Genomic DNA, 10936 nt, shown 5'->3' with positions numbered 1-10936 from the left:
GCTTGAGCTGGCTGTTTGGAACCTGGGGCTTATGTGGAGACACTTTGGTCAGCCTGGAAGGAGGGGACTGGACCTGCCTGTACTGAATCTACCAGGTTGAGCTGAATCCCCAGGGGAGTCTTTGCACTGGAAGAGATGGCAATGGGGTTGAGGGACAGGGGCAGGAGGGAGGGATGACAGGGGAACCCATGGCTGATGTGTAAAATTAAAACACAAATATCCATATGAAAAAATATAATAAATATATTTTAAAAAACAACAAAAATATATCTATATATCAAATAAAGAGTATTTTTTCATGCTGTTGGAATAAAAGAGATTTGATCATCAGAAATATAGGAAAAGTACAATGTTAGCTTATAACTGATCTCACAGTGATATGAATCAATTATAATTTTATAAAAATCTTGCACCCTTTTTTCCTACTAAGAGTAAAACAAATTGTGTAACAAAATAAAAAAAAAAACTATTCAAAAACACACTGCATTCATTCTTCTGCATTAACCATGTTTCCACCACAGTAACAAATTCCCTTGGAGAAATAAGACTCAAGGAGGGGAAGCATCCTTTGGCTCATGGTTTTAGCATGTCCAGTCAATGGTCTTGCAGCCCACTTGCTTTTGTGCAACTGGAGTTTTCTCCAGTTCCACCCATGCTGGCAGCCACTCAGACCCAAATAAACACACTGAGGCTTATAGTAATTAAAACTCTATGGCCCAATGTCTCAGGCTTCTTGCTAGCTAGATCTTATATCTTAAATTAACCAATTTTTATAAATCTATACCTTGCCATATGCCTCGTGGCTTACCTAAATCTTACTTCTTGTGTCAGCAGCTGGCAGTGTTTCTCTGTTCTGCACTATAGTCAATCCCATAATATCCTTGTTGTTTTCAGTGGCATCTCTAGTAATATGCTGTACTTTATGCCATATCAGTTTTGACTCCAATTTTCTGTTTGTAAGATCAATCACATGAAGACCTTGTTTGGTATAATCTTCTAAAACTTTCTCAAAATCAACTGGACCTGTTTCAGGTTTACAAAGACTGGCAATGACTTCAGGGGCTCCTTTCATGTAGGGGTCCATTTTCTTGTAACCTAGTACCCTTGCAACCACACTCATCTGTTGTAAAGAAGAAGAAAATGGGAACTGTCAAACAGTTCCTATCTCTTAAATAGCTGGAAGTTCAAACAGCTCCATTTCTTGGTTTCCTGCAGTTGTAGATCAGGAAGCAGCTATATGGAAGGACTAACTACAGTGAGCATAATCCAGTTATGAAGTGCTATTTCTTCTTCAGTTGCATCTTCCAAAATCCATCCCATGGCTTGAAACATTTTCAAATTGAGTGAGTCACCAGAAAGACTGCCTTCATTTTTTTGTAAGTGAATGACAAGTAGCCATGCAAGCAACAAATTGAGATTTTACCAATATCTCACTGCAAACATTGTCTTCTGGTAAAAGAAATCAGGTATTTTCTACTCACTGAATTCCCCACAGATCTAAGCCAACTTCAGTAAGAGTTCCAGCCTTCTCAAAGCAAACAAGGTTCACCTGTCCACAGATAGTTATCATTTGGGGACTGATACAGAAAATTCCCACTTTTTTTCAGTCTTCTCTGAGCATATACAATCCCAGAAATCATTGTGGCAGGAAGTTCAAGTGGCACAGTAATTGTAATGTTATCAAGAGACTTAATTATTTTCTGAACTTTTTCTTATTTAAAGTGATATTGATGGTTGTGTAGATAAACCCAATGCCAGCTACTTCCACAAGACACAGAAGAAACAAGTAGGCATCTCTATAGAGTTTAAAATCAGTTGGCTTGGGATACAGTATAGAATGAATAATCTGTCCTTTAGAAGTAGTAAATCCTGTTCTAACTACTATGGCTTTATAATCTCCAGTGTAGAAACAGGTATGAATAACAGTCAACCCAGAGAACAGTGTGTGTCATTTGTGTGTCTCTGGACTATAGAGTTCCTCCCCCATTCCTTTTACATTCACTGAAGGATTTGGCAAGTTATTCTTTGTCATTGGAACACTTTCCCCTGTTAACATGCTTTTATTTACAATGCAAGTACCATTAATAAGTACTACATCACAAGGCATGACTGTCTCATTTAATGGAATGATCATAACATTTCCCAGCACAAGGTCTGTAGAAAAGATTTCTTCTATTTCATTTACTCTACAAACTGAAAGAAACTCTCAGCATACTGAGTTGCCACCATGTAATGTAACATAACATATTGCTTCCTAATGGAGGATAGTGAGCTTACAGTGGATACTATGGGCATAATCACAATGGCTAGAGCATAGTATTAGTATTTATCAGTGCTCTACAGGATAACACTGAACAGCTGGAAAATGTAAAATGGGTTGAGAATCTCTTTAATAAGAAGCTTAAAAACAGAAGGCACTGTCACATCAATTTCCTTTATTCCATAAAGCAACTTTCTGTAAGCATGCATCCCCCTTGTCAGTCCTGCATTATGCTTTTCATAAATTGATGTACAAGTTACATCTTCACTTTTGGACTTGTCATTCTGCAGCGCATCACTGGAGAAGTGTGTGGGAAATTATCACCCTCGTTCATGCAGGAAGCAAAGAGAATGAGGAAGTAGTCAATGCTATAGTATACCTTTCATAGGTACAGTCTAATGAACTGCACCTGATGTGGAAGACTGAACTAAAAACTAACAGGAGCATTCCACCATAAGTGACAAACTTTATTTACAGAGCTTCAGATTACTCAGAATTCCTGACAAGTTATGAGAATCAGCAGGTAAAAAAATCTAAATTATCAAAATTATGACACTAACTGCTTCTTATTGCCTCCCCTACTGCATACCCCAATGTCTATGATCAGGTTTATCTAGCAAATTTGAAGCTCATAGTTTTGGAGTTCATGACAAGCATCACCTGTTTCTTACCACTGGGGTCAGAGTGACTGGATTGATCTTTTTTTTAAAGTAGCTTAAAGAGAGGAAGAGAAGCAGAAATTGGATGGTAATCAGCTCTGTTAAGAGTGAGTTGTTGGGGTTTCCCATTTCTTGTGTGAAATGGTTTGGAGTGATAGAGAGTCTATGTACATGACTGTATAGATTCCTAGAACTGATGTCAGGGGACTGGAGGAACAATAGAAAGATATTAACATCAAGGTATAAATAGGCTGGTAACAAGAAATTAGAATCTGCTAAGACAAGAGAAAAAAACTTAGCAAAATAATGGTATATTTCATAGGCTATGAATAAATTGATAGCAGCTTAACAAGATATATTTAAAGAAATGCTCAAATCTGAAGGTGTGAGTACACAGCTGACACTCACAGTTCAAGACTCCATATGAGTGGAGAGAAGACTAATTAAGGACAACAGCAAGATTTACAACTCAAATGCTAAGTCAAATCCACATGCTAGGTTTATAACTTAAAAGAAATTGTTAAGATTTATTTATTTGTGTATTTTATGTATTTAAGTGGTTTTCTGCATGTACATTTGCATAACAGAAGAATGTGTCTGTTCCCATGAGACTACAGTTATAGAATGTTGTGAGCCTCCATGTGGGTTCTTAGAAATGTACTCAGAACCCCTGGAAAAGCAGACAGTGTTCTTAAGCACTGAGACATCTCTCTAGTGTCCTAAAACAAGATTTTAATGTTTTCTGAGCCTCAGGTTCTATGTGGGTTACTAATGTGAAACTTGGATTATTACCCTGATGAATACTACAAAGGACAACATAGGTCATATTTAAAAATAGGAGGCAGCTAGTCTCATTCTTAACCTCCACCAGAAAAGAACAGATAGTGTTTTTGTAGAAAGTTAGCATCCAGTTTAAAAAGAGCAATAGTAATGACATATTATTCCCTGTTGCACTTGCAGAGGACAGAAGTGTGAGCTGTCATTTCAATACCAGAGCAATCAGCTCTGGGATAAAACACTGGCTTAAGAACAGCAGAAAATGAGTAGCACAGCCTGTCTGCCATTGAGTCTTAAAACACATTCAAGTGGAGTTAAAGGGACTGAAAACTGCACTTTCTCCATCAAATCTTTCTTCTGTAGTTCCTGGAAGACTTGTCTCAAGTAGAATCTCTGTTACACAGTGGTCAAAATAGTCAGGAAAGTGCCAGTTGATGCAATTTCTATGTTTTGTGTATAGCATGGCCAATCTCATAGCCCCTTACCTTATTCCTTCTGCCCAGTTATTTACAAATACATGACAAGGGTGGAAATGTAGCTGGAGTTTTCTCCAGTTCCACTCAGGCCTGCAGTTGCTCAGACCCAAGTAAACACAGAGAGACTTATATTACTTATAAACTGTATGGCTATGGCAGGCTTCTTGTTATCTAATTCTTATATCTCAAATTAACCCATTTCTATAAATCTGTACCTTACCATGTGGCTTGTGGCTTACTGTTACTTTACATCTTCCCTCATGGTGGCATCGGCTGGCAGCATCTCCTGACTCAGCCTTCCACTTCCCAGAATTCTCCTCTCTGCTTGTCCCACCTATACTATACTCCTGCCTAGCTACTGGCCAAGCAGCATTTTATTTATCAATCAATGAGAGCAACACATTAACAGCATACACAGTGATTGATATTCACAGCATGGAAAGTCTCTATCAACATGACAACAATGGCTAAGAGATATAACTAGAGAGATTCAAATGGTTTTTAGTATTTCAAAAATGGTAAATGAATTAGAAGTCTTGATGCTAACTAAATATATGCTTCACTTTGTGATGGCTAATGACGTGAGAGGCTTGATTCAAAGTATAATTATGCATTACAGAGGACTGGGAAATATGAAAATTCTATTTCATGAACTATATGAATTTTGTTACAAGCTGATAATTTTTGTTCTAGCAAGAGGAATTTAGCTTTCCTTATCTGATCTTGAGATTCATAATCTTCTATCAGTTAGTGTTTAAATAACACATTACACACTGCTTTGTAGATAGAAGTATATTTTTTCTCAAAGTCAAAAAAATCACTGTTTAGAAGAAAATTAGTTGTGTACATTTTAGTTTGGATGGAGTTGATTAACTTTGCCATATCATATTGTGCTAAAATTTCCCTAAACAATCCGTTCTCTGTGAATCCCAAATGCATAGGCTATCATAGATCTAAATTAAGTAGGCAGTGGGTATTTGGGGATGTTTTTCTTGTTTAATATGTATACAAGGAAAACCCATTAAGTCACACTGGTAGATAAAAATGACAAAGTAAGTCACCACGTTTCAGAGCTCATTATGCATTCTACACATATAGATATTATGGACTTATTCCTGAATTCAAGAAATGTGGAAATTTTATTATCAACTTATTTAAAATAATGTTTATTGTTTTAAAGTAGACAGAGTAAGGCAAACTGCAACCATCCTGGCATGATGTATCCATGTAAACTTCACTGAAGCATGGAAGTGTCCTCTAAATGAAGACATATTTTTAAGACATTGATGGTGAAAACATAATTCAATTTATTTTCCAGGCTGATTTTCCACTTATTAAACACTCCCAAATGTAAGCAATACCTCTCTTTGGCATGAATAATGGACATTTTTGTTCTAGTGAGATTACCTGCATGGAGAATTGCAATGTCCATATTTTGTCTTTTCATATGATTCAGTCAAGGTGCCTTAAAGGTAGCTCCCATGATTTATTGTGCCCAGGTCTTCTCTTTTGAGGAGACACACAACCACATCCCTAGATATGACTAAATTAGCAATTAACATTAACACTATTCATACTCAGATACAGTCCAAATGATCTTTGGTTTAAAATACTGAAAAAAATTATTGTAAACATTCATTGGAGCTCACTGTTAGTTATGTTGACTTTAATATTTTCTCTTTTAATTTTTTCAGTTTTCTAGGAACTTTATTAAGTTTGTTTACCAAGTTGGAAAAACTTCAATTGAGTAATTTTATTGGTGCTTAGAAGCAGCAGCCAACCTTAAACTGACTCAAGCCATGACATTCACTTTGCTGCTTCATGTTGGAGGGTGAAAGACACATGGTTTCTCATCTCATGTTATTGAAGACCAATATATCATGTGCATCATAAGTTTGTGTTAACAGAGCAAATGGAGTGAATGTAAGGGAAAAAATCAAACCTTTTTAAATTCTAGTCACCAGAGTGCAACCTTTCTCTATAAACAGTAGCTTTATCAAGACCCACTCACTCTGAATTTGTAGAATGGCCAAGCTCTTGTGTATTTTTAAAATGTCCCTTTGCATGCTTACATACATACTGTCTGACTTACTCACATTTGTATTTTATTTCTTCTCCTTTGGAAAAGATGTCACTGGTGAGACAACATTCTTTACAAAGCCTTCAGTTTGAAAAGGCAGTTGTTGGCAGTGTGTCTTGAGCACCATCAACACGTTGTAGAACATTTGTTTTCCTCTAAATTTAATCAAGATGTTTTAGAACAAATCTGTGAGGATTTGTCTTGGAATAGTTAAGATGCAATGGTCAAGTGGAGTTCTTTTGGGCTGGAGTAGGACCAGACCTCTAGAAAACAGAATTTTTAAAGAATAGTTTGGTATTTCCTCACAAATCATATCAAACACAATTTTATAACAGTAATTGCATTGTCAGTCATTGGAGTGACTATTATCAAAGCTATTTTAATAATAAGTATGTATGAAAAAATTTTATGCAATTTTTAGTTATTTTTTGAGAATATGGGCATTTTGTATGCATGTATTTGTGCACCACATGTGGTTTCAGGAAAGGCCAGAAGAAGCTATTGAATTCCCTGGAACTGGAGTTCTAGAAGTTTAGCGTCTACCACATAACCAGGTCCTTTGCAAGACCACAAAGTGTTCTTTAACTCTCAGCCATCCTTCTAGCCCATTTTATGAATTATAAATTCTTTATCTCAGATTTACCTGTACTTGTTTGGTGCTTAGAACTAACCAAATATTATTTCTACAAAACTATGTGATTCAAATGTAAGTCATTCATTTTTGCTTTCATAGAATATTCTTCCTTTGAAAAAAGCAAGGATCAAATCTACCAGCATCAGGACCAAATCAAGTCCTATTCACTAATCCACCTCATCTTCAGATGTAGTTCAGAGGATTAAAAGTTGAAACAGGGTAGAAACCAATCAGTGAGGCCATTAGCTGCTTTCCTATATTCCAAAGCTATGGGACCCATGGAGATCCACTGGTTTGAGTAATGAAACTCAGGTGCTGCTCTATGAATGTGGATCTAAGGCAACCTTACAGCCAGCAGGGAGCTTAATAATGCAGTCTTTCCAGAATGCTGTGGACTATGTCAGCACCCAGCACCCAGCAAGGATGTACTTGCTAGAAGCCAAGCCTAGATTCCTGCAGCTGGCTAGCCAGACTAACAAAAAGAACCAGGGAAATCCACATTCAATGAGAGGCCCTTCCTCAGTAAACCTAGTGGAGAAATCATGAGGAACATATCCGACATCAATCTGAGGTCTCTACATGTCCCACATGTGCATGCACTCACACTAATGAGAACACACATACACACAGGCATGTACACCAAATATACAACTCCATACACAACTACATTAGTTTATAAAATTATTTAAATTCACAAATTGAAATTAAATGTAAGCTATTATATTAGTGATGGTGTCACCAGGCAAACTGACATTCAACCAGCAGACTCACAAACTCAACTGTTGTCTCTATACATATTCTATATCTTCAAATCACTTTCACACTATCAGAGGCAATTCTCACATTGACATAGTGTGGCAAAATGAATGAGAATTCATAATTTGCATGCAGTCTTGACCTGAGGTGTTCTGACTCTGTATCACCAGTAACTAAGAGGGTGGTGATTATTTTATCACTGCATAATTAAAGAACTGGGGCCCTGGAAATAAAAATGTATTCTGATAGGTAAAATGGAAATTTCTGAGAAATACATATGGATTTTACAAATTTTAAGTGAAGGATCTGTCCATAAGGACTCTCATTTTCTTTTCAACAATTAAGGACTGTCAGAAAATTTCCTCCCATAGGGTCTCTAAGGCACATGAATTACATCCTGCTTCTTGTGTCCAAAGCTTATGTTTAATATGCCATTTTAACACAGAGTTGAAGAAGTTTAGAATTTAGTGTGGGATTTAGTCACTAAAATCTGCTGACAGAGACATTTTGAACCCAGGACTCACACAACAAATTTGAGGAGAGAGAGGATAGAAGAATTGAAACTGATACCAACAGAATGTAACAGAATGTAACTGTAATAATGCTGCAATTTAGTAAGCTTTTCAGCAAAGATTCATATAGTCTTCTTAAAAATGATCATTTCCATTGAATTCATTAACAAAATCTGTAGAATTACACAGATATAGACATAGCCTAGCAACCAGTCTTGTGCGCTACACACATACAAGAGAACACTGGAAAATATTACAATTGAGGATAGAGAAAGATGCATTTGAAAATAAAACAAAAATTGAAAATGTTGTGGCTGTGCTTTCTTTCTTTCTTTCTTTCTTTCTTTCTTTCTTTCTTTCTTTTCTTTTCTTTTTTTTCAAGACAGGGTTTCTCTGTGTAGTTTTGGTGCCTGTTCTGGATCTTACTCTGTAGACCAAGCTCTGGCCTCGTACTCACAGAGATCTGCCTAACTCTGTCTCCCTAGTGCTGGGATTAAAGTCATGTGCCATCACTGTCCAGCGTGCTATGCTTTCTAATAAGGCATATTCAGCAAACATCCTTAGAAACTTGCTACCTGTATACATTATTACAGAATATAAAGGAACATACATCTATCCACATGTGTGTGTGTGTATGTGTGTGTGTGTGTGTGTGTGTGTGTGTGTTTGTATACAAAGGATGGAGATTAAAACTCCAATAAAATAATTGGATCAATAAACATAGTTAATTATATTTAAAAACCTGGATATATCATAGTACAATTGAGTGTAACTATATTAGTCATAAAATAGATGCCAACGGTACAGTTTACCAACCAGAAGAATAAACTTTCTCCTTGTCTTATAAATCAAAGTTCAATGTATGTATCCACATGCCAAGGGTAAAATGAGATCATGTTGGACAAACTGTGAAAGACGGGGACAGTGTGTAAACAAGAGAGAAGGCACTAGAGGGACCATGGCAGAAAGTGAAGTAGAAACTGCCCTAAATAGTAAACCAACTAAGCATATGTTATCATTATGTAGAACTTTACATCGCAGTAAGAGAGAAAATCCCATGTTCTTGTTGATCCAGGCAACACTCGCAGGAACAACACACAGAAGTGTCTGGTGAAATATTTAAATACTGGCTATTGGAATGAGATAGACAGATTAATAGAAAGCATAAAACTTGGAGCTAGAAAGTTAATTCAATAGTTAAGAGAACTTGTTACTCTTGCAGAGGACCCAGGTTCAGTTCCCAGCACCTCATGACAGCTCACAACCTTCTGTAACTCCAGTTCTTAAGGAATAATATCCTGTTCATGACTCTTCAGGTATTGTGTACACACGCACATATCCACACACAGACACAGAGACAGACGACACCTGTACACACAGACAAATAAAATTAAAAATAAATCTGAAGGAGCATAAAAACTTGTTAAAAAATATGAAATCACACTCGATAATTCCAAACTAATAAATGGTAACATTCAAAAATAATAAGATGTCCTTTGTTACACTGCTTCTTTATCATCTGGGTATTCCAAAAAGGATTTAAATGATTGTGAAGCCCGCAGTTTCTCCTTCTGCTTGTTTTTGTGGGAGTTGTGCTCTGGTTTTTTATAAATCTTTGGCTGCCATGTGCTTTTCTATGGTCACTAAAATAAGTTCATTGAATCCGCCACAAGGATTGTTTCTGGTGCTTAAGTACCTTCTAAACTTTTCTCAACACCCCCAAATTTGGCTCAACACCCTGCTTCTATGAAACAAGAAAAACGTACTCAGTAAAAGTGTGTTCATCACATAATCAGGGAATCTACCTCCTTTTGTGATGTCCTGAAATAATTTTCATTGTAAAGGCAACAGATGATCTAATCCACTTGGATACTTAAGGGGAAATGCTGCTGTTTGGCTTCATATCAAAGTATGATTTCTTGCCAGAAAGCCCAGCCAATACCAGAGCCCATGTAACTTTCACTAGATACATGCTTTTGTCAATGGAAGCAAACTGTCTAATGTCTCAACTCTTTTGTTGTTGTTTACTACCGAATTTCTCAAGGCCTGCTGATGTTTAAGTATATTTGAAGTCATTCTATAACTATGTCAGAACTCTTGGTAGTTTTCCTGTAATAGGAGAACAAATTCTGGGGAGTTGGTTTCTTTTAAAACTGCAGTCGTTTTTTACAGGATACAGATGAAAGACCATTTTCATCAGACAAAAATGAAGAGCACACATTGTTCCTACTGTACTTCCCTGATAGGTAAGCTCAGAATGGATTGCAAATACTCCTGAAAAGCCCCCTCTCCCCTCTACACACACATACACAAAGAAAGAGAGATTCATTTTTTTTTACTCATAATAATTGGCTCTCATCATTCACCAGGTAGTGACTAATACATTTCCTAAGATATTTTTTCTTATGCTTTCTCTGTCAGTATACAGAGCGACACTCAGAAACAAAATTGCCATTTCACTACTGTGGGTAAAGACTGTACCCCAATGGGCACTCATTAGAACAAGTTCAGCCGTCATGTCTGTCTGGGAAAGAGCCCTGTGTAGGCAATGTCAGTTGGTGCATCTTTAAAGCTTAATACACACTATGCCAAAGCTGACTGCACTCATCAACACATAGCTTTTGAACATAGTTGTCCTGTCTTTTAAATGAATAATTGAATCTTGACACAGTCTACTGCATGTCAAAATGGTGACCCTATATATATATATGACTAAAAAATAACCCAAAAATCACCACTGTAGAACTGACAGGTATTACCAATAGCTATGTGGACAGTTATT

The 10936-nt window shown here is 36.6% G+C and overlaps 1 pseudogene; it reads right to left on the bottom strand.

Moving 5' to 3' along the window:
• Positions 1-808: 808 nt before the first annotated feature.
• LOC118596840 lies at positions 809-5559 on the bottom strand (annotated as a pseudogene).
• Positions 5560-10936: the final 5377 nt, after the last annotated feature.

Source organism: Onychomys torridus, chromosome 1, assembly GCF_903995425.1.
Source record: "Onychomys torridus chromosome 1, mOncTor1.1, whole genome shotgun sequence".
Classification (NCBI taxonomy): Eukaryota; Metazoa; Chordata; class Mammalia; order Rodentia; family Cricetidae; genus Onychomys; species Onychomys torridus.
The sequence above is the reverse complement of the archived record's forward strand: the minus strand, read 5'-3'. Positions and strand labels throughout refer to the sequence as shown.